Source organism: Schistocerca piceifrons, chromosome 1 (genome assembly GCF_021461385.2).
Source record: "Schistocerca piceifrons isolate TAMUIC-IGC-003096 chromosome 1, iqSchPice1.1, whole genome shotgun sequence".
NCBI classification, from domain to species: Eukaryota; Metazoa; Arthropoda; class Insecta; order Orthoptera; family Acrididae; genus Schistocerca; species Schistocerca piceifrons.
The window spans coordinates 614,368,691-614,394,197 of record NC_060138.1 but is presented as its reverse complement, the minus strand read 5'-3'; positions in this window follow the sequence as shown (position 1 = coordinate 614,394,197).

The window sequence follows — 25,507 nt, the reverse complement described above, 5'->3', positions numbered from 1 at the left end:
AAATTAAAAATGAATAACTGGCTCTGAGCACTATGGCACTTAACATCTGAGGTCATCGGTCCCCTATAACTTAGAACTGTTTAAACCTAAGTAACCTAAGGACATCATACACATCCATGCCCTAGGTAGGATTCGAACCTGTGACCGTACCGGTGGCGCGGTTCCAGACTCAAGCGCCTAGAACCGCTCGGCCACCTCGGCCAGCTTTTCTAGCCAAAAAAAAGGGAAAAATATAGTGTATTGGATTCCTGAATAAAAACCAACATGCTTTGAGAAATAAATGTCTTGTTTCAATTATTGAACAACCCTCGCAGGAGCACGTGAGACAATAATGACCGTAGCTTAGAGAATGGCAATGTAGATTGTACAACGTCGTTTTGAATACATACTTTGAAATTCTGAAAGTAGCAGAGTTTAAATAATGGAAGTTACGGGTTATTTATAACTTACGCATAAAATGAATGCTCATTTCATAGTCACAGAATGGAAAGAAAAGCAGTAGTTGACAAGGGAGTAAAATACTGTTGCAGCCTATCCCTAATGTTATTCAATTTTGTACAATGAGTAAACAGTAGGGGAAACTAAGGAGGAATTTTTGGACGAAATTGAAGTTGAGGGACCAGAAATAAAAACGTTTGATTTTTTTTCCAATCACTGTAATCATTTTAATTATGTCAGAGTTTTAGCAACTAACTTGAAAAAAGCAATTGAAAGGAAAGTGTGTGTTGAAATGAGGTTATAATATGAACATAAAAAAAAGGATAATGAACTTCTCCTGCTAAAATCGGAAGATGCTGGGGGAATTAAAGTAGGGAAGGAGACACTGACAATATTAGAGAAGTTTTTGGTGTTTGGGCAGGAACATACTTGATGCTGTCGAAGTAGAGAAGATATAAAATGGAGACTGGGAATAGTAAGAAGAATTTCTGAGAAAGGATAATTTTAAATATTGTGGACTGAAACCTGGACGACAAGCTGTTTAAATAAAAAGAGAACAGAAACTTCTCAAATGCTGTGCTACAGAAAAATGGTTCAAATGGGTCTAAGCACTACGGAACTTAACATCTGAAGTCATCAGTCCCCTAGACTTAGAACTATTTAAACCTAACTAACCTAAAGACATCACACACATCCAAGCCTAAAGCTGGATTCGAACCTGCGAACGTAGCAGCAGCGCGGTTCCGGACTTAAGCGCCTAGAACCGCTCGGCCAGCTGTGCTACAGAAGAATGTAGAAAACTGAATTGGTAGGTGGCGTAAGTAATCAAGAGGCGATGAATAGAATTGAGAAGGAAATGGGTGGTGTAAAAGATGAGGCTGACCAACGGGTGAGTTCAGGAAGAGAGTTCAATTGGATGTAAACTGCAATAGTTGTTCAGAAGAAGATGCTTGTATAAAATATAGACTTCCATGGACAGCGAATCATGCCAGTCTTCGAACAGAAGAGAACAAAAACATATCTCATTTACTTGTAACTAAATTAATGAAATCTTCCTGGCTGGAACATATTCACAGAAATGTACATCATTACATCTAAACTCATAGCAATCTTGGTGGAATAGTTACTCAAAAGTTCTCTCAGAGGTCACTACTGTAATATTATCAGGCTGATAACCGTCACAAAGTGTATTGAAGCACCAGAGTAACCACAATACTATGAACTGTTTCATCTTGGAAGACCAGAATAAAATCACGTTACAGCAAGTTAATTCGTATTTTATTGAGACATGTTGTACTATTTTTCATGAAATTTAGTGTGCACGTGCTTGTAAATGTAATAAAACTATTTTTTGAATGTTGTCACATCTGAAGACGTTAATATGGCGATACCAGGACTGTGTATGTTTGTAGTAATTAGTGGCAAACTTGAAATAACCAATTACAGACGTAATAAAACAATCATATTGTTCTGGATTAAGGTGATAGTGTATCCTTATAGCAGTGAAGAATTAAATTCTTGGGCTAAGGAAACAGTGTTGTCCAGATCAACGGAATACAGCAGATTAATTACCAAGTATTTAATTGTTACCTACCGTCAGGACCTAAATTTGAAAATTAGTAGAATGGCAAGGTACGTGTAGCAGACGACTGAAGGGAACAGATTATGCAGCAGTGTTGCTAATCTGCCAAAACATTCTTGGTATGACAGACTTAACTGCAACAGGAACTTCTAAGTTACATTCTCTTACCTGATTTAATTGCGAAAGCTTCCCTCTCCACTGTAACTGCTTCTCCGAAGAAAACCGGTGCCGTATATTCTCCGGTTATTCTTGAAGAGAGCATAAGACCATGAATTTAGTGCTGGAAAATGAAAAACTTATTAGCGCCAAACTGCAAGTATATTGCAATATACATCTTTACAGCAGGATGTTGAGTGTCGATCAAAGTTATAGGCTAAGTATCAGCTTCTTTATTTAGCAAATGATTGAAATGCAGCAAAATTGCTTTATATAATAATCATTTCACGTACAATTATCTCACGAAGGGAAGATAAGCATGAATGACCAAGACCAAAGTGCACGGATCAAAACCGGTGAAAACTGGTATTCAAGCTTTATGCCCTACAGTTGCATCTGTATATCGATAAACTTATGATATACAAAAGGTATATTCAGGAGAGGGTCTAGAATTACAGCTGAAGTAATATTAACGATAAGATCCGCTGATGGCATTTCTATGCTCAGTGAAAGCGAGAAAGAATTACAGGAATTGTAGATTGCAATGAATGAGCTTATGTGCAAAAAATATACATGGTGTCTCATCTATCCTGCTCATGCAAAATAACTTTCTTCCGGTGAGTTAAATGAAAAATTGTTTCAACCAGTGCTTTTTAACATCATTGGGTAGTTCTTGCTGAAGATATACGTTTTTTGTATCCCCACTGACGCAGAAGATACGGAGTAGGGGTTAAATTATTTAAATGGAACCATGTTCACTTTTATTCAAGAATACACTCATCCTCTTTATACCATTTTTTCCACGACACTAGAAGCTATGGAAATGATAAATAATACGTAACTTTACTAAGTGAAATATCACTTTATTAACTAAATCATTTAACCTCTTCAAGGCGCGTTTGAACATTTTACAAATTACCAGTGAACACTGAATCCAACACGACTACACTACACAGTAAGTTGATCTTGTAATTGTACGTTACCGTAGTACAGTACTTGTGACAGTGAAGATGTAATTTGGCACTTCGTAGTAACTTTTGCTGTGATACTACCACAACATGAAAAACAGAGCGTTTACATCACATGCTCAAAATGGTGATCAGTGGCATTCATACATAGGGTCACACTGTGGATGAAGGACGCCCTATATCGTGCTACTATTTCTTCGGTGATGGCTGTACATGCATCGGTAAAGCGTTGCTCCATATCCTCTGGTGTTGTCGGACAATTTTGGTAGACAGCATCCTTGACTGCTCCCCAAAGAAAATAAAACCAGTGTAAGGTTCGGAGATCGAACAGGCCAAGTAATTGGCCTACAGCGTCCAAATTGACCAACCAGGTTATTTACCATCAGAATCTGTCATGCTCGTAAGGCGTTATGTGCAAGATATGCTGATACCCCCCCCCCCCCCCCCCCCATCACCATCCCCTGATTGAGAGGCACGACGTTCAAGAAAACAGGAACGATGTTTCTTAAAAATCTGACATACTCTCTGCCATTTTCGTTGCCATTTACAAATAAAGCTCCAATGTTGGTAGCTCCAATAATTACAAACCAAATATTAACGTTCCATGGACGCTGATGTTCTACCTGTCGGAGACATCGTTGATTGTTGATGGAATAATAATGCATATGTCTCATATTGACAAATCCTTTCTTGGAGAAAGACGTCTCGTAGCTAAAAAAGGACGTCTCAGAAGAAACTAGGACCAGTCAGAAGTTGTTGTTGAGCCCACTGACAAACTTGAACCCTATTGTTGCAGTCGTTTCTATGAAGTTCTTGGTGTAAATGAACATGGTAAGAATGGAGTTTTGGGTCGTTGCAGAATGCGATGTGCACTTGTTTTCGAGACAAGAACTTGATGTTGAATTCGTCGTGTGCTGACGTGGCTTCAAGGCTACGTCAGCGAGCACAGCGACCTCAGCATCTTCTTCTGTTCGTGTTCTAAGACGATTTAGAGTTCTGCACTTAAACTTCTGTTGCACTTAGACGAGAAATGAGGCGAGCAAACACCCAGAGTGAAGGCGGTGTCTTGTGAGGAAATCGCCTGCTGTAGAATAGTTATGCCTGAACAGAATTTCACCAGCCTACAGAAAATTACAGTGCAGATATATAGAGTACAGGACAGACATAATAACATAATACTCATATTGTTTTCTAACAGAATTGAACCTAAATATGAAAGTTACTGTCAATGTACTTTCTTCATAGATCAGCAGCATTTTACATTACTGCCGTCCATATACACCATTTACCTTCACACAACAAAAACTGAATTTGTGTATGTGTGCTACCGGCATGCGGTTACTGAGTTACTCTGATGCACAACACTCATATTCAGTGTGCTGTACGCTAAAGGAACAACAAATGAGGTTCTGGGGGGGGGGGGGAGGTGTTGAGGGGAGGTGGGTTGGCGGGGGGAAAGGGGGTTGTGGGAGAGATGTACCTGTGCTGACATGAGTCGGAAATCATAAAGAAACCCTACACCTCTGTTACAGCACTACAATGGATATGTAATGTATAGTAACAAGGCAGTAAACATATCGGTCTCTTCACAGACTGCCGGCCTCAGGTGGCCGTGCGGTTCTAGGCGCTTCAGTCTGGAACCGCGCGACCACTACGGTCGCAGGTTCGAATCCTGCCTCGGGCATGGATGTGTGTGATGTCTTAGGTTAGTTAGATTTAAGTAGTTCTAAGTTCTAGGGGATTGATGACCTCAGATGTTAGGTCCCATTGTGCTCAGAGCCATTTGAACAATTTTTTTTTTCTTCACAGGATGTATAATCTTTACTGTGTGCTGATACGTTTTTGAATGACTCTTCGAGAGGATGTGTGTGTTCTTGAATAAAATGTATATGGCTCCATTTAAAAAATTTAGCCTCTACCTCGTATACCATAAATCTGTAGGGATACATAAAATGCATAACCTCAGCAAGAAGCACGCAATGATGTTAAAACAATTCTTCATTTAATGCATAGGAAAAAAGTTATTTTGGGTGAACAAGATAAATGGGATTGAGAGGAAGTCGAAAAAAGACGAAAGTAGTGAGTGTTGGCAGAAATGAGAACAGCGATAAACTGAACATCAAAACACGACATAAAAAGCGAACTACCGCAGGTAAAGGAAGCATTCCTGGCGAAAAGAAGTCTAAGAGTACCGATCACAGGCCTCAGTTTCATTCAATAATTTACGAGAATGTGAGATTGGAGCACAACCTTGAACGGAAATAAATTATGGGTAATGTTGGATCCGGAGTACAGAATCAAAGCGTTTGACATGTGGTGAGTAACTAATCATTACGACTCAACACCAAAGACAACTCTACTGCTGAAAGTATACATCTTGAGTTTTCTACTAGCTTTGAGAATTTACTTTTTCAAATATTTTAAAAGGTGTGAAAACGGTACAGAACTTTCTTGTTTTTCTTTCTGCTCGAGCTTCTACACGAGAAGATTCTGCGTATTTTGTTAATGGAATTTTATGAAGACATATTAGGGAGATAGTTAAGATGCATTATGTTTTATTTGGTTGATTTATACTTATTTAGTACGATACTCCAGCAATGAAAATACTTTTAAGTATTCGGTTTGGTGGCGCAACGATAGCGCACCGTAAGTACAGTATCGTTTCCAAACTACAACGTACATCATTTGAGCCTACGGTTTATAGTTTCAACGAAATAGGATCATAATTGCTGTTTTCAAGCAGAGCTGAGATTTTCGATTAACCGTCATAGCTATACGGTCTGACGTCATCAACCTTCCGGTTTTCTAGGTACGACGTCTGGCTGTGATGACTGCGAGGTTACGACTGAAAAAGGCTTCTTATGGCACTAAAGATAAACTTGCGCCAAATCATTGAACTTGACAGAAAAACATTTTCTTTTTCTTGGCGGTTACGTGATGTATTCCTCCTATGTCAGGACTGTAACTTTCAAACACTTAACTTTCAAAGGGCGCACTGTCACACAAGAGGAGCGACCAACTACAGATGCTAGAGAGGAATACAGAAAATAAGATAGACTAATAAATTAAAAAGATGAGGTTCTCCGGAAAATGGGCGAGTATACATATATATCTAAAACACTGACAACAGAAAGGGACAGATTGATTCTACATGTATTAAGACATCAGGGAATAACTTCGATAGTCAGTAGAAGATAAAAACGGTGGAGGAAGACAGACATTGGAAATATCCAGCAATAATTGACGACGTAGGTGGCAAGAGCTACTCTGAGATGAACAGTTCGACAGAGCATAGGATTTCGTGGCGGGCTACATTGTAATCATAGCAAATTAATTGCGCGGCTGCGTCCAGATGAACTCTAGAAAGACGTTAAATGAATTGCTGTGCGGTTAGAGAGCGGTTTTAGCAAACATCGATCAGCCACACAAACTTATTAAATAGCTTGTGCCGCCTATGCACTAATAAGCAGTATATTGTACACTGTATCCATGGTGTTCTGTGTTAGTTATTCTCTGCATTCTATATAGTCATAACCTCAGATATGTATTATAATGGTCACCTACTTACAGACACTGAATACCCTAGTGAGTGATAACGGCCCGGCATTTACCTCTACGGAATTCCGGAGGTTTTGTTTCGACCATGCCATTAGGCTTATTAAAACTCTCCTCACTACTTATAACTGTCTTTAACGGAGCGTGTAAATAGGAATCTGAAGGCTACCTTGAAAATATTCCATTCCGCATCCCTAAAACGTTGGGATCTTTGTATCCTGTGGTTAAATCTGCCCTTCAACACAGCTCAACGTGAAGCCAGTAAGACCACTCCAGTCTCGTTAATCCTGGCCTATCCGCTTACTACTCCCTTGACTAAACATTCGACTGTTGATGAAATACTCCCTCAGCGAGTCACACCTCAAAGTGGGAAGCGGCCGAAGGCAACATTGAATTCGCACACAGGTGACAGGTACTTAGCTACAATTATGTAAGAAGTGACATCAAGGGGAATGTCGAGAAATGAGTCTTCATTCATACGTTTAATGTCAGATTGGAGCAAACCGTTCAAATAAACTGACTCACCGCTTCATAGGACACTGTAAAATTGTAAGTTTCTCGAGTTCTGTTAATTTCTTGATCCGTAATGGACTGAATGGGAAGGTCTTTAGACTCAATTTTAGTCGGATTAAGATAGGTGGTGTTGTAGTTAGCCACTGTCCCTAGCTTCTGCATCAGGTGCAATCCTGATGGGGTGACTTTAAGTTTCTGTGGGAGAGGTTGAGTCATGTGGGTTCACAATCGATTTTGTTGAAAGCAATTTTCTTCCCTATCTATCTTCCAACATCATTGTTTAACACATATAAAATCTTTGTACTTCTGGTTTCAATGTAACGGGAGGCGATTTTACAGTTAATGGCACTTGTATGCGAGAAACAATTCTAAGCTTAATTAGTGCATTAAGTAGTTGTTGACTTCGCTCCCTTCCCCCCCCCCCCCCCCCACCCCAAAAAAAAAAAAAATACTGCACCTGTTTCCTTAATACGATCATTCGGTAAAGCTTTTTACTGAAAGCTGCTGTCATACCTGTCTCCCTTTAAACAACATTGTTTGCTGCTTATAAAAATCTGTACTTCTGATTTCAGTTTAATTATGGGAGGGTTCTTAAATATCATTGTTTGCTGCTTATAAAAATCTGTACTTCTGATTTCAGTTTAATGACAGGTGGGTTTTTATAGCTAATGATACCTGTTGTTGTTGTTGTTGTGGTCTTCAGTCCTGAGACTGGTTTGATGCACCTCTCCATGCTACTCTATCCTGTGCAAGCTTCTTCATCTTCCAGAACTTACTGCAACCTACATCCTTCTGAACCTGCTTAGTGTACTCATCTCTTGGTCTCCCTCTACGATTTTTACCCTCCATGCTGTCCTCTAATGCTAAATTTGTGATCCCTTGATGTCTCGGAACATGTCCTACCAACCGGTCCCTTCTTCTTGTCAAGTTGTGGCACAAACTCCTCTTCTCCCCAATTCTATTCAATACCTCCCCATTAGTTATTTGATCTACCAATCTAATCTTGAGCATTCTTCTTTAGCACCACATTTCGAAAGCTTCTTTTCTCTTCTTGTCCAAACTATTTATCGTCCATGTTTCACTTCCATACATGGCTACACTCCATACAAATACTTTCAGAAACGACTTCCTGACACTTAAATCTATACTCGATGTTAACAAATTTCTCTTCTTCAGAAACGATTTCCTTGCCATTGCCAGTCTACATTTTATATCCTCTCTACTTCGACCATCATCAGTTATTTTTCTCTCCAAATAACAAAACTCCTTTACTACCTTAAGTGTCTTATTTCCTAATCTAATTCCCTCAGCATCACCCGACTTAATTCGACTTTATTCCATTATCCTCGTTTCCCTTTTGTTGATGTTCATCTTACATCCTCCTTCCAAGACACTGTCCACTCCGTTCAACTGCTCTTCCAAGTCCTTTGCTGTCTCTGACAGAATTTAAATGTCATCGGCGAACCTCAAAGTTTTTATTTCTTCTCCATGTATTTTAATACCTACTCCGAATTTTCTTTTGTTTCCTTTACTGCTTGCTCAATATACAGTTTGAATATCATCGGGGAGAGGATACAACCCTGTCTCACTCCCTTCCCAACCACTGCTTCCCTTTCATGTTCTTCGACTCTTATAACTGCCATCTCATTTCTCTACAAACTGTAAATAGCCTTTCGCTCCCTGTATTTTACCCCTGCCACCTTCAGATTTTGAAAGAGAGTAATCCAGCTAACACCGTCAAAAGTTTTCTCTAAGTCTACAAATGCTAGAAACGTAGGTTTGCCTTTCCTTAATCTTTCTTCTAAGACAAGTCGTAAGGTCAGTATTGCGGCAGTTGCTACATTTCTACGGAATCCAAACTGATCTTCTCCGAGGTCGGCTTCTACCAGTTTTTCCATTCGTCTGTAATGAATTCGTGTTAGTATTTTGCAGCTGTGACTTATTAAACTGATAGTTTGGTAATTTTCGCATCTGTCAGCACCTGCTTTCTTTGGGACTGGAATTATTATATTCTTCTTGAAGTCCGAGGGTATTTCGAATGTCTCATACAACTTGCTCACAAGATGGTAGAGATTTGTCAGGACTGGCTCTCCTAAGGCTGCCAGTAGTTCTAATGGATTGTTGTCTACTCCCGGTGCCTTGTTTCGACACAGGTATTTCAGTGCTCTGTCAAACTCTTCACGCAGTATCGTATCTCCCATTTCATCTTCATCTACATCGTCTTCCATTTCCATAATATTGTCCTCAAGTACCTCTTCCACCTTTCTGCTATCCCTTCTTTGCTTAAAACTGGGTTTCCATCTGAGCTCATGATATTCATACAAGTGGCTCTCTTTTCTCCAAACGTCTCTTTAATTTTCCTGTAGGCAGTATCTATCTTACCCCGCGTGAGATAAGCCTCTACATCCTTACATTTGTCCTCTAGCCATGCCTGCTTAGCCATTTTGCACTTCGTGTTGATCTCATTTTTGAGACGTTTGTATTCCTTTTTGCCTGCTTCATTTACTGCATTTTTTTATTTTCTGCTTTCATAAATTAAATTCAATATTTCTTCTGTTACCCAAGGATTTCTACCAGTACTCGTCTTTTTACCTACTTGATCCTGTGCGGCCTTCACTACTTCATCCCTCAGAGCTACCCGTTCTTCTTCTACTCTATTTCTTTCCCCGCTTCCTGACAATTGTTCACTTAGGCTCTCCCTGAAACTCTGTACAACCTCTGATTTAGTCGGTTTAGCCAGCTCCCATCTCCTTAAATTCCCAATTTTTTGCAGTTTCTTCCGTTTTAATGTACAGTTCATAACCAACAGATTGTGGTCAGAGTCCATATCTGCCCCTGGAAATGTCTTACAATTTAAAACCAGGTTCCTAAACCTCTGTCTTACCATTACTTAATGTATCTGATACCGTTTAGTATCCATGATAATGATGATAGCTAGATGATGATAGCTAGATATTAGAAATTCTCGTAATCTTCAGTACATTTAGCTGACTGTAACTGCACGTTAACTGATTATCGACTTTAATTCGGTAAATGTGTTTACTGGAGGCTGTTGTCTTACCTGCCACCTTTAAATATTATCGTTTGCTGACTGTAAAAAGTAAACTATTCTTTGTTTGAATGTAATGACAGGTGACTTTGGTAATTAATTTCGGCTGTGTGTGACGCATTCAGCTATCTTCTGTGTGAACGTGCCCCTGTGGCTGACTATTTAGTCAGCTTTGTTTGTTTGTTGAATGTGTGTGCCCTGGTATCTGCTTGATGGAAATTAATTAAAATTGTGGTAACTGTCTAAATACTATTTGTTTGGTATTGGTCTTAATAAAATTGTTTTCCTGCTGTAAACCTGTTGAACGCTGTAGCAAACAATTGGGAACGCCAGGCCTTCTATTTTAGCACACCTTCAGAACCTTCGCACCCCAGTTTCATCTATCAGTAGAATCACTTATCATATACTATGACCAAGGTGATTTTCTTTACGGCTCATTGCGAAGCAGAATGCGTGCTGCATATCTCTTTGCTCACTCGGTAGTTTTGAATGCAGTGTCCCATGCATCCTATACTAACGACTTCGAAGTTCCAGTCTTTACGTACTACGTCAAACCCATAACTTGATCAGATGAAACTATATGATTCCAGAAGTCTTTTAAGTCTCAATCATCTATGATACATGTGTGAAGACTGAAGCGACGAATAAAAACTTGTGCCAACGCCCGGCCTGGATACAAATTTTCATTTGTCGCTTTAGTCTGCATCTATACATGACTTTAGTCTGTACAGCCAACTGCAACGGCCAGTTATTGCTGCCAGAGGTGAAAGTCCTCACATCCTTTTTTTCGAGATCGCAGCTCGTTTACTTTAGCTGCACTGTAGCATAAACCTTAAGTCACTATTTAATTAAAAATAATGTTAACGCTCATGAAAATTGTTGAGAGTAATGCAACAGACAGTGTACCGTAAGGCACCGCCGCCTAATTTCCTGCATCCGTTTTTTGGTCCACAGCAAATGTGTAAAGATGTGTGTCTATATAAATAGCCCTTTTAATATTGCCGTACTAGTTTTTAACTTCGTAGATGCGTTTCATCTTTCGTATGAATTTCATCTTCAGTACATGTTAATCACTTCGTGGTTCAGGCGATTCTTTTATTTCCTGTCACGCAGCCACTGGTTGAATGACACACCTCTACTTCATTCTTCAAATTTCGCTACATATTTGTGTCAACATTACGAATATCTATTCTCTCAGTATTTTTTCAGTGTGTTGCAGAACATTTTTCCAAACAAGCAGCTTACCATTTCCGCTCCCTCTTCCTTCGTACGGTTTCAATCGTATCAACCACATCAACTAACTGTGACCCGCACCGTATGCAGATCTTGCATACTGTCACTCCTATGTACTTGGCGCTCCTTATCAATTGTGATATGTCTTGTACACGAATCTTGCAGCTGTGATGCCTCTAGCGCTTCTCCCAGCTTGGTTCCCTACGCGTTGGTTTGTGTTCCCTAAGTCTTAAAGCGGCCCTGAGCTTACGAAGCATTCGAGTATTCACATCAATGGTTGCTTTTTCTCATAACCGAGCTTGATAAATGCGCTGCGAAACAACATATATAATAATGACATCAAATTATCACTGAAGCTCTACAAGAGAAAATGTGAACGAACAACGAAATTAAATTGTTTGGTGGAGATGTTCCAACTTTTCTAAGGTACTTCTATCTGTAACATAGTCGACAGGACCGATCGCGGACCTTTTATGCAGAGCGGAGTGGAAGGTATAAATCAGTGGCTCAGACGGTTCTGTGACCTTGTAGGCTGCAGATTCCTTGACTTACATCGTAGGGTGGTTCCACGGATTAGTTCAGGAGCCCACTATACGCAGGAGGCGGCTTTTTAGGTTAGAGGGTCGGAGGGGAATACAAAAAGGGCTTCATCCTCAAAGGGTGCAGCTGGAACACTGGAAGAACGTAGGTACAAAAAATGGTTCAAATGGCTCTGAGCACTATGGGACTTAACATCTGGGGTCATCAGTCCCGTAGAACTTAGAACTACTTAAACCTAACCAACCTAAGGACATCACACACATCCATGCCCGAGGCAGGATTTGAACCTGCGACCGTAGCGGTCACGCGTTTCCAGGCTGAAGCGCCTAGAACCGCACGGCCACACCGGCCGGCAACGTAGATACAGGAACCATCGATAAAACAGTTGTAAATTGTCATAGCTGTAAACAGTCCTGCTGGAAGAACATCGGCAACTGATCATTATACGAGGAGTTGAAGATACCGCTTCAGTTGTAAGTTTCTTTTATTACCGCACGACCTGTTTCGGTCTCTTATAAGCCCATCCTTCCTGTTCTGCGCTCATAGGTAGCACATTGAGCCAAGTACACGTCAACCGCGGCGCTCGCACCTGAGGATGGGCTTATAAGAGCCCGAAATCAGTCGTGCGATAGTAAAAGAAATTTAAAACTGATTCGATATTTTCAACTCCTTGTGTCATAGCTGTGGTGGGAAAGTACCAGAGCTTCAAGCTCTAACAGAAAGCACTGTTGCTCAAATCGTTATAGGCACTGAAAACTGGCTTAAGCTGGAGATAAATTCAGCCGAAATTTTTGAGAGGAATATAACGGTGTTCCAAAGGGATATGTTAAACATAGTTCACGGTCGCGTGTTTTCTGCTGTTGGAAAGAGATTATCATTTTAGCGACATGGAAGCAGAGGTCATTCACCACACCCGGGATAAAATAATAATTCGATCTTTTTACCGACCTCCCAGCTCAAATGATACAATTGCTGAAAGGTCGAAAATCACGTAACCGAATCATACGATTATAGTTGTTGGTGGCTTTCATTTACTCTCGATATGTTTGCGAAAATACATGTTTAACCACGAAGATACTCATAAAACATCGTCCGAAATTGTGCTAAATCCATGGTCTCAAAATTATTTCGAGCAATTAGTTCATTAACCCTCGCGAATAGCAAACGATTGTCAAAACGCATTTGACCTCTAAATAAAAAATCTTGAGCTAGTAACGAGCATCAAAACGGATACAGGAATTAGTGAACATTTGTCGTAGCGACACTGAATATTGTTAATACCGAAATTCTCCAAAAGTAAATGAAAATATACCTGTTCTAGAAACCAGATAAAAACTCACCTAACACTTCCAAATTAACAATATAAGAGTACCAGATGTGACTTGAATTCAAAGAAATATTATCGACAGCAATGGAGAGATTTATACCAAGTAAATTAACAAACGACGGAGCTGATCCCCCTTGGTACACAAAACGGGTCATAAAATTATTGCAGATACAACGACAAACGCATGCCAAATTTAAACGAACGCAAGGTCTCCAAGACCGGCCATCTTTTACAGAAACTTGAAATTTGGCGCGGACATCAATGTGAGATCCTTGCAACAGTTACTACAACGAAACTTTATGTCGAAACCGGGCACAAAATACAAAGAGATTCTGGTCGTGTGTAAAGTATGCTAGCGGAAAGATACAGTCAATGCCTTCTCCACGTGACAGCAATAGAAATACTATCGAAGAGAGTACTGTCAAAGCAGAGTTACTACAGACAGTCTTTCGAAATTCCTTCACATAAAAGACGAAATAAATAGTCCAGGATTCAAACCAAAAACAGTTGCCAACATGAGGAACATGAGTCTTCTGAATGATCTTATGCGGCCCGACACGAATTCCTCTCCTGTGATAATCTCTTCACCTCAGAGTAGCATTGGTATCCTACGTCCTCAGTTATTTGCTGGATATATTCCAATTTCTGTTTTTCTCTACTGTTTTTGCTCTCTACATTTCCCACTAGTACCATGGAAGTTGTTTCCTCATGTCTTAACACGTGCTCTATCATCCTGCCCCTTTTCCTTATTAGTGTTTTCCACGTGTTCCTTTGCTCTCCGATTCTGCACAGAACCTCCTCATTCATTACCATATCACTCCACCCGATTTTCAAAAATCGTCTGTAGCAACATCTCTCAAATGCTTCGATTCTCTTCTGTTCCGGTTTTCCCATAGTCCATGTTTCACTACCATACAATGCTGTACTCCATACGTACATTCTCAGAAATTTCTTCCTCGAATTAAGGCCGATATTAGTAGACTTCTCTTGGAATGGAACGCCCTTTTTGCCATTGCTAGTTTGCTTTTGATGTCCTCCTTGCTCCGTCCGTCATTGGTTATTTTACTGCCTAGGTAGCAGAATTCCTTAATTTCATCTACTACGTGGCCACCGATTCTGATGTTAAGTTTTTCACTGTTCTCTTTTCTGTTACTTCTCATTACCTTCGTCTTACTTCGATTTACACTCAATCCACACTCTGTACTCATTAGTCTGTTCATTCCGTTCGGCAGATCATGTAATTCTTCTTCAGATCATGTGATTCAGCGAATCGTATGATTGATATCCTTCCACCTTGAATTTTAATTCCATTACTGAACTTCTTTTTACTTTCACCATTGCTTCCTCGATGTACAGATTGAACAGTAGGGCCGAAAGACTACATGTTTATCTTACACCCTCTATAATACAAGCACTTCGTTCTTGGTCGTCCACTCTTATTATTCTCTCTTGGCTGTTGTACTTATTATATGTGAAACGCCATTTACTATAGCTTACCCTTATTTTTTTCAGAATTTGAAACATATTGCACCATCTAACATTGTCGAACGCTTTTACCAGATCGACAAATTCTATGAACGCGTCTTTTTCCTTATTCCTCCTTCCCTTATTAACCGCAACGTCAGAATTGCCACTCTCGTGCCTTAACATCTGCTGAAGCCAAACCGATCGTCATGTGGCACATCGTCAATTTTCTTTTCCAATCTGCTGCATATTATTCTTGTATACAATTTCGATGCATGAGCTGTTAAACTGATTCTTCGATAACTCTCGCCCATGTCAGCTCATGCCCTCTTCGGAATTGTGTGGATGATGCTTTTCCGAAAGTTAGATGGTATGTCGCCAGAGTCATACATTCCGCACATCAACAAGAAAAGTTGTTTCGTTGCCACTTCCCCAAATGACTTTAGAAATTCTGATGGAATGTTAATTATCCCTTCTGCTTTATTTGATCTTAAGTCCTCCAAAGCTCTTTTAAATTCTCATTCTAATACTGGATCACCTATGTCTTCTAAATTGACTCCTGTTTCTTCTTCTATCACATCGGATAAATTTTCCTTTTCATAGAGGCTTTCAGTGTATTCTTTCCACCCATCCGCTCTTTCCTCTGCATTTAACAGTGGAATTCTTGTTGCACTCTTAACGTTATCACCCTTGCTTTTAATCGCACCGAAGCTTTTTAGTCCTTCCGACAATCATTTCTTTTTCGATGTCTTCACATTTTTCCTGCAGCCATTTCAAAAAATGTTCAAATTTGTGTGAAATCTTATGGGACTTAACTGATAAGGTCATCAGTCCCTAAGCTTACACACTTCTTAATCTAAATTATACTAAGGACAAACACTCACACCCATGCCCGAGGAAGGACTTGAACCTCCGCCAGGACCAGCCGCACAGTCCATGACTGCAGCACCTAAGACCGCTCGGCTAATTCCGCGCGGCAGAGCCATTTCCTCTTAGCTTATTTCATTCCTCTGAGACTTGTATTTCTGTATTCCTAAGCTTCCCGGAACGTTTTTGTAGTTTCTCCTTTCATCGATCAATTGAAGTATTTCTTCTGTTATCCATGGTTTCTTCGCAGTTATTTTCTTTGTATCCATGTTTTCCTTTCCAACGTCTGTGATGGCCTTATTCAGAGATGCCCATTCCTCTTCAACTGTACTGCCTACTGAGCTATTCCTTATTGCTTTATCTATAGCCTTGGAGAACTTCAACCGTATCTCGTCATTCCTTAGTAATTCCGAATCCCACTACTTTTGCATATTGATTCTTCCAGACTAATGTCAACCTACTCTTCACTATTATATTAGGATCTGGGTACAAACCAGTATCTGATTTCGGAATCTCTGCCTGACCATGATGTAATCTAACTAAAGTTTTCCCGTAGCACCCGGCATTTTCCTATTATACCTCCTGCTCTTGTGATTCTTGAAAAGCGTATTCGTTATTACTAGCTGAAACTTCTTACAGAGCTCAATTAGTCTTTCTCTGCTCTCATTCCTTGTCCCAAGAACATCAACTGCATTCAAGTGCACCATGACTATTAGATTTTCATTCCCCTTTACATATTGTATGACCCTTTCAATATCCTCATACACTTTTTATCTCTTCATCTTCAGCTTGCGAATATGACACGTGTACCTGAACTATTGCTGCCGGTGTTGGCTTGCTGTCGATTCTGATAAGACCAACCATATCACTGAAAAGGTCACCGTAACAGACTCTCTGCCCTGCCTCCCTATTGTTAACGAATCCTACTCATAGCATTTTCTGCTGTGGTTTATATTATCCTATACTCATCTGACCAGAAATCCTTGTCTTCCTTCCACTTCACTTCACTGAGTCCCAATGTATATAGATTGAGCCTTTGCATTTCCCTAATCAGATTTTCTAGTTTCCCTACCACGCTCAAACTTCTGACAGTCCAAGCCCCGTCTCGTAGAACGTTATCCCTTCATTGATTATTCAATCTTTTTCTCATGGTAACCTCCCCCTTGGCAGTCCGCTCCCGGAGATCCGAATGGGGGGGGGGGGGGGGACTATTAAGGAATCTTTAGCTAATGGTGAGATCGTCGTGACACTTCTTAAATTACAGGCCACATGTCCTCTGGATACACATTACGTGTTTTAAATGCCGTGGTTTCCATTGCCTTCTGCATCCTCATATCGTTGATCATTACTGATTCATCCGCCTTTAGCGGCAATTTCCCACCTCTAGGCAAGAGAGTTCCCTGAAACTCTATCCGCTCCTCCGCCCTCTTTGACATGGCCGTTGGCAGAATGAGGGTGACTTCTTATGCTGGAAGTCTTCGACCGCCAATGCTGGTTATTAATCAAATGTTAACCAGTGGTGGGATTCGAACACGGGAACGAAGACGTTTCGGTTTTTAATCAAAGACGCTACCACTAGACCAGGGCAGCTACCACGAATAAGTTGGAAGTAGATATCCTCGAAGTAATGAAGCAATTTCACTCAATTAAAGTGAGTCTTCCGTCCAGACTCTCTACCAGTTAAGTTAAATTCAGAGAATTCTGATGCAATAGCTCCACACTTAACAATCATATACAACCGCTCGATCGACGAAAGATCCATACGCAAAAACTGGATAGCAGCACAGGTCATATCAATATTCAAGAAAGGTAGTGGGAGAAATCCACTAAATTACAGGCCCATGTCATTAATGTCGATATGCAGCAGCATTTTGCAACACATACTGCTTTCGAACATTATGGATTACCTCGAAGTAAACGGTCTATTGACACCCAGTCAACACGGATTTTAAAAAGAACGTTCTTGTGAAACTCAATTATCCCTGACACACATAAATTGTTGAGTGCTATTGACGAGGGATTTTAAATTGATTCCGTATTTCTAAATTCCCAAAAGGATTTTGACACTGCACCACAGAAGCTGCTTGTAGTGAAATTGCGTGCTTATGGAATATCGTGTCACTTAGTAAATGGAATCGTGATTTCCTGTCAGAGATGTCACAGTTCGTAGTAACTTACGGAAAGTCGTCTAGTAAAATAGAAGTGATATCAGGCACTCCCCAAGGTAGTGTGATGGACCCTCGGCCGTTCCTTATCTAGATAAACGATTCAGGAGACAAGCTGAGCAACTGCCGTATCTCTTATCTTGTTTGCAGATGATGCTGTCATTTATGGTCTAGTAAACTCACCAGAAGATAAAAATAAATTGAAAAACGATTTAGAAGGATATCTGAATGATTCGAAAATTGGCAATTGACCGTAAATAATGAAATCTGTGAGGTCATCCACATGAGTGCGAAAAGTAACCCGTTGAACTTCGGCCGTAAATTCGACTAAGTACCTAGGAATTACAATTACTGACAATTTAAATTTGAAGGAACACATAGAAAATGTTGTGGGGAAGGCTTAGAAAGGTTGTGTTTTATTGGTAGAACACTTAGAAAACGTACAGATCTACTAAAGGGACTGCCTACACTACGCTTGTCCATACTCTTTAGTAGTACTCTTGTGCGGTGTGGAATCTTTTCCAGATAGGATTAACGTATGCATCGAGGAAGTTCAAAGAAGGGCAGCACGTTTGTACAATCACGAAATAGGGTGGAGAGTGCGACGGACATGATACAGGATTTGGGACGGATACCACTAACACAAAGGCATTTTTCGCTGCGGAAGAATGTTTTCACGAAATTTCTATCACCAACTTTCTCCTCCAATTGCAAAAATATTTTGTATACTCTGACCCAAATCGGGAGAAACGATCATCGTAAGGAAGCAAAGAAAATCAGAGATTGCACGGAAAGATATAGGTATACGTTTTCTCCGCGCGCTGTTCGGGAATGCAGTAATTAGAATTATTGTGAAGGTGGTTCGATGAACCCTCTGCCAGGCCTTTCAATGTGATTTGCAGAGTGTCCATGTAGATGTAGATGTAGATGTGAATGATACTAGCGTACAGAATTAAAGAGTAGGAAATCGCTTTCCTATTTGAATGGCAAAAGCGCCACATATTGATTCCACAGAGTATAAATACAGTGCACCGTTTTAACATTGTTTTCATAATCTTCTCCTGTATTTGGTCCTTTAAAAGTATGATTAGTTTCTACAGTAATTACTTACAGTGAAGTAATTCTTTTAATTTGCGTGCACATTGTGCTCGATTCACCTCTTTAGAAGACTGAATGTGCAGTATTATTGATGATAATTAACCAACTCCTCCACGTCACGAAACGCTCTTCGTGTTTGCAGGCCACCGCCTCAGTCAAACTGCCAACTCACTGAAGAGCCCATATAAAGACAGCAGGAGGTTCATGAGGAACAATGCATGAGATTACACTAATTAAGTAGAATCTGATATTTTATAGGCGTAAGTATTGTAGAAAATCGAGATCTGGTGTATCTAATAATTAATTTAATTTTGTTGTTATTCATTTCTTATTTCTACTTCATGTTGTAGAATTGAAAGGAATTCTGGTAGCACTACTGAAGTTAGTTTGTTGTTTCGCTACATGTAAGGCCTATGTGTACATTTCATATTAAGAGATGTAGCTCACAACATAATGAAAATAATCTTTGCAAGAAATATTATCCAATAAACTTGAAATATTAAGAAAGAAAGGTTCGTATGACACTATCGACTGGGAACCTCCCTTCCCCAATCCCTCGGATTGTTCCACTGTCTAATCGGAAAGTGTTTCCTTGCTTTGCGTGTGACGTTCCTTTTCCACGTGATGTGTGACGTGTCTTAAGTGCGTTTGTTTACTGCAGGTGACTAGCCGATGTGCGTACCGCATGTGCCAATGAAGGAAGAGGATCAAACTTAGTGCCAGCAACAGCCTACTCCTCCCAAATGTCACCAAGGAAATTCTTGAGCTTAATTTCCTCATCCAACTGACGGGTCAGAGACATACATGCCTTCGATGAGAAATATAACACCAGACAAACTATCTTTCTGTTTTCAACCAAGTATTGCTGACGAAAGTTTTTTCCAGCACCAGGGTGTGAACTGGCTATTTCAGAACAAGCGTACGTTAGTGACCTCGAGTAAGGATATGTGTTGTTTTAACAGTGAGAGAGGAGATGCTTTAACAGTGAGTTAACTTTTTTACTTCTAAAACCAAGGTTCCAGGTGAGCCAGGACGTCGCATAATTCTCAGTTCTTCTACAGATCTTTATAGTGGCGGGAGCCACTGTAGTGATCGAAGCGAAAGTATCAGCTGAAAGGCTGAAAATTTTTGTTATTCTGCGGAAATCTCAGCCTATGGCCGCGGAGACGCACAGTACAGGCATTGCAGCACCTGTGGTGTAGGCAACCATTGCTTCGCGGTAGCTCGGCTCGCCGTGGCAGAGCTGTCCCTATTACGGCTTGAGATTTCAGTTGGCGGGAAATTGTATTGGGCGGCGGAGCGGGCAGAAAGAGTGCGTTAATTGCAAGGAGGAAATGTAATCTGGAGTTCTTGGAGGAGCAGCGCTGCGGTTCGCGCGTGCAAATAAGGCCATAATTGGTCCGTCTGAAGATATTTGACCACTAATTTGCCACAGGTGGATGGCAAGGGCGCGTTTCTTGGCTGTGCGCAAAATGAGGACCACACTGTTTCCTTTTCTGCTACACAGGAGACCAGAGGACTACGATGAGTTAGTTGAAATATCTATTCACGCTATGCCCAGACTTATAAGCGTCTGAAAACTAATGTGCAAATGATGACTTGAAACCGAGTTTTCTAAACGCATAGATTAATTATTGAATCGGTATTAAGACCGAAGGCGCGCTATGGTACAATAATGCTCGGCCCAAAGTTTCCGAATCCGTGTGCATGATATCGAAGATGTGCATTATATTTTCAGATACTAAACCCATTTAAACCAGACTGTTTACTGCTGATTGTGTTTACACATGAAAAGAAAATTATTCGTAGCGGCGAAAATAGTTTAGAAAGAACAGCCTGTAAGCTGCAAAGTATCAGCTGTTTGTGCTATAATTTGGAGATAACTCATAACATAACACAGGTAATGGCATTTTATGATATAAAACGAAAGTAGGTAGAAAACTATAATAAACGGGAAAATGGTGGCAAATTTACTTAGGATGCAGTATGTTACGTGAAGAAGAAGGTGACTTTCAACAAAATAAAGAAAAATTAATTTATAGAATTGTACTATTAAAAGAACCTTAACAAGAAAATTAAAGAAAAATAAACTTACGAAATTTTGAAACACAGTTACTCTGAACTGTAATGTATGGAAAAGGATCATGGGCAATAACATAACGCGCTATACTAAGAATTAATACAAAATGGTGGTAATTTACCGAGATGGGACCTGGATAAACTGACTAAACCAGAGGTTGTACAGAGTTTCAGGGCGAGCATAAGGGAAGAATTGACAAGAATGGGGGGAAGAAATACAGTAGAAGGAGAATGGGTAGCTTTGAGGGATGAAGTAGTGAAGGCAGCAGAGGATCAAGTAGATAAAGAGACGAGCGCTAGCAGAAATCCTTGGGTAACAGAACAAATATTGAATTTAATTGATGAAAGGAGAAAATATAAAAATGCAGTAAATGAAGCAGGCAAAAAAGAATACAAACGTCTCAAAAATGACATCGACAGGAAGTGCAAAATGGCTAAACAGGGATGGCTAGAGGACAAATAAAAGGATGTAGAGGCTTATCTCACGCGGGGTAAGATAGATGCTGCCTACAGGAAAATTAAAGAGACCTTTGGAGAAAAGAGAACCACTTGTATGAATATCAAGAGCTCAGATGGAAACCCAGTTCTAAGCAAAGAAGGGAAAGGCGAAGGTGGAAGGAGTATATAGAGGATCTATACAAGGGCGATGTACTTGAGGACAATATTATGGAAATAGAAGAGGATGTAAATGAAGGTGAAATGGGAGATACGATACTGCGTGAAGAGTTTGACAGAGCACTGAAACACCTGTGTCGAAACAAGGCACCGGGAGTAGACAACAATCCATTAGAACTACTGACAGCCTTAGGAGAGTCAGTCCTGACAAATCTCTACCATCTTGTGAACAAGTTGTATGAGACATTCGAAATACCCTCGGACTTCAAGAAGAATATAATAATTCCAGTTCCAAAGAAAGCAGGTGCTGACAGATGCGAAAATTACCGATCTATCAGTTTAATAAGTCACAGCTGCAAAATACTAACACGAATTCTTTACAGACGAATGGAAAAACAGGTAGAAGCCGACCTCGGGGAAAATCAGTTTGGATTCCTTAGAAATGTTGTAACACCTGCCGCAATACTGACCTTACGACTTATCTTAGAAGAAAGATTAAGGAAAGGCAAACCTACATTTCTAGTATTTGTAGACTTAGAGAAAGCTTTTGGCAATGTTGACTGGAATACTCTCTTTCAAATTGTGAAGGTGGCAGGAGTAAAATAAAGGGAGCGAAAAGCTATTTATAATTTGTACAGAAACCAGATGGCAGTTGTAAGAGTCGAGGGACATGATAGGGAAGCAGTGGTTGGGAAGGAAGTGAGACAGGGTTGTAGCCTCTTCCCGATGTTATTCAATCACTATATTGAGCAAGCAATGAAGGAATCAAAAGAAAAATTCGGAGTAGGTATTAAAATCCATGGAGAAGAAATAAGAAATTTGAGGTTCGCCGATGACATTTAAATTCTGTTAGAGACAGCAAAGGACTTGGAAGAGCAGCTAAACGGAACGGACAGTGTCTTGAAAGGAGGGTATAAGATGAACATCAACAAAAGCAAAACGAGGATAATGGAATGTAGTCGAATGAAGTCGGGTGATGCTGAGGGAATTAGATTAGGAAATGAGTCACTTAAAGTAGTAAAGGAGTTTTGCTATTTGGGGAGCAAAATAACTGATGATGGTCGAAGTAGAGAGGATATAAAATGTAGACTGGCAATGGCAAGGAAAGCATTTCTGAAGAAGAGAAATTTGTTAACATCGAGTATAGATTTAAGTGCCAGGAAGTCGTTTCTGAAAGTATTTGTATGGAGTGTAGCCATGTATGGAAGTGAAACATGGACGATAAATAGTTTGGACAAGAAGAGAATAGAAGCTTTTGAAATGTGGTGCTACAGAAGAATGCTGAAGATTAGATGGGTAGATCACATAACTAATGAGGAAGTACTGAATAGGATTGGGGAGAAGAGAAGTTTGTGGCACAACTTGACTAGAAGACGGGATCGGTTGGTAGGACATGTTCTGAGGCATCAAGGGATCACCAATTTGGTATTGGAGGGCAGCGTATAGGGTAAAAATCGTAGAGGGAGACCAAGAGATGAATACACCAAACAGATACAGAAGGATGTAGGTTGCAGTAGGTACTGGGAGATGAAGAAGCTTGCACGATATAGAGTAGCATGGAGAGCTGCATCAAACCAGTCTCAGGACTAATGAGCACAACAACAATAACTAAGAATCCAGAGAGTGCATACTGTGTAGTACGGTACACAAGACAAAATTGAAAGTAAAATATTGAAATGACAGTGTATACGACGCCATAGACAGGCATACCACTTTGGACACACTAGAAAAAATAGATTAGAAAGAAAAACTAGGAGAGTCAATTAACAAACACTCACTCACACTACACGCAACCTAAAATTTATGGGAGAAATCTCAAAACATTTTGACACACATACAGGGCTCAGACAAGGAGGTGATCTTTCAACACATTTATTCAACAACGGCTTGGACAATATGACAAAGCAATCGCAAGGAAATGTAAAATGGATTCAGTCAGGAAGCAAATGTTCAGTCAGGATAAAAATAAGAGAGTGGAAAAAATTCAGATATCTTGGGGAATACAAAAAAATAGGAGATCAAGCAAGGCATCCAACATGGATCGAATAGAAAAATTTCGGAAAGCTTAAAAACCGATATGAACGATCTGCAATAAAAGAAACATTTCAAGAAAGGACAATCTCAGGCACTGCAATACAGTTGTACTACAAGAAGCACTCTGCGCATTAGGGACGACCACAACTGGAGCATTCGGCATCACACAGACAGAACAAATACAACGCAGAACATTCAGAAAAGTTTCGGCAACCGAACACAGGGACAGTATATGGATGAAGAGATCAACCAAAGAATTATAAGAACACACAAACAGATTCACAGACATTATCGGAAAACGCTGACTAACATTCTATTAACACATACATAGAACGAACAACAACAGACTGACAAAGCGTATTCTTGATACAGTAAAAAGCTGAATAAATTGAAAAATGATCAAGAAATAAAAGAAGACATAATACAAGCTGAAATCGGTAAGGAAATGATAAATGGAAGAGATTAATTCAGAAACAAAATGACGAATACGAAATTTTAAGTAAAAGAAAGGAAGAAAACAAGGAAAATGTGGAGAGAGCAAAGGGAATGGAAACAAAATGAAAGAATCTGGAGGTTCTGGGAAGAGAAAAAGAAGGAAATAAGAAAAAAATTTAATAATCATGTAATAATCCAGTTAAGCACAGCTCGTTATAACTCATGGCTGGAAACACTATCAGTATACGAGCATCTGTACCCGCAAATACTGTCTGTTTCATGGGATTTCGACTTTCTTTCCGTTTACAGTATGCATGAAAATAATTCGTTTGGTGTTTGTAGTCGGCCGGCCCCTGTGGCCGAGCGGTTCTAGCCACTTCAGTGGGGAACCGCGCTGCTGCTGTGGTCGCGGGATCGAGTCCTGCCTCGGGAGTGGATGTGTGTGATGTCCTTAGGTTAGTTAAGTTTAAGTAGTTCTAAGTCTAGGGGACTGATGACCTCAGATGTAAAGTTCCATAGTGCTTAGAGCCATTTGAACCATTTTTTTGTTTGTAGTCATGACGACATTAGTTTTTCATAGGATGTGCATTTATGTATCCTCAAGACCTATTGAATGTCACAGGAGTTACATTTATGTTTGTATACTGGCTGGACCACTTGAAATTACTCTACAGTGTGAATTTACCAGTAGTGTCTAATACTAGGGCTATTTGGAAAGCGGTGAACGATAGGTCGCGGAATGGAAAGCGCAGTGAAGATCAAAACTGGTTTATTTGCAACAGTTAGCTACAACTTCCAGCTACTTATCTCCATAGTCGCCGATCCGACTTAGACGTTTGTCGTAGCGTTGTACCAACTTTCCAATGCCCTCGTTACAGAAGGCAGCCGCCAGTGCTTTCCGCCATCTCTCTACGATGGCCTAGAGCTCGTTTTCTGTGCCAAAACGTTGTCTTCATAGTCAGCGGTTCATGTGAGCAGAGATGAAGCTCAGAGGGAGAGAATTACGGGCTGTGTTGTGGGTAATCAAACATTTCCAACTGAAAATGATTCAGGAGCTTCTTCATTGCTCCTGCAGAATGCGGTTGAGAATTGTCTTGAAGAAGAGAAGGTACAACAGTTATGTAATGCTGGCTGCATAGCTTCAGGCGAAATTTCTCACCAGGCCCTCGTACTTGGCGGGAGACACTATTGTTCTAGGTATCTTTATGTGCTCCCTGTGTGCTCAGAACTAAAAAGAACGACGTAACGCGATCGACGGGCATACATGAGACGCTGCCCAACACACCTGTGTGAAATTTCGCTGGATTTTTACTGTGGTTTCCTTTTCGCGACCGATCGTTCCTTACTTTCCGTATAACCGTAGTAGTTACACGCCTGGCAGAAATATAT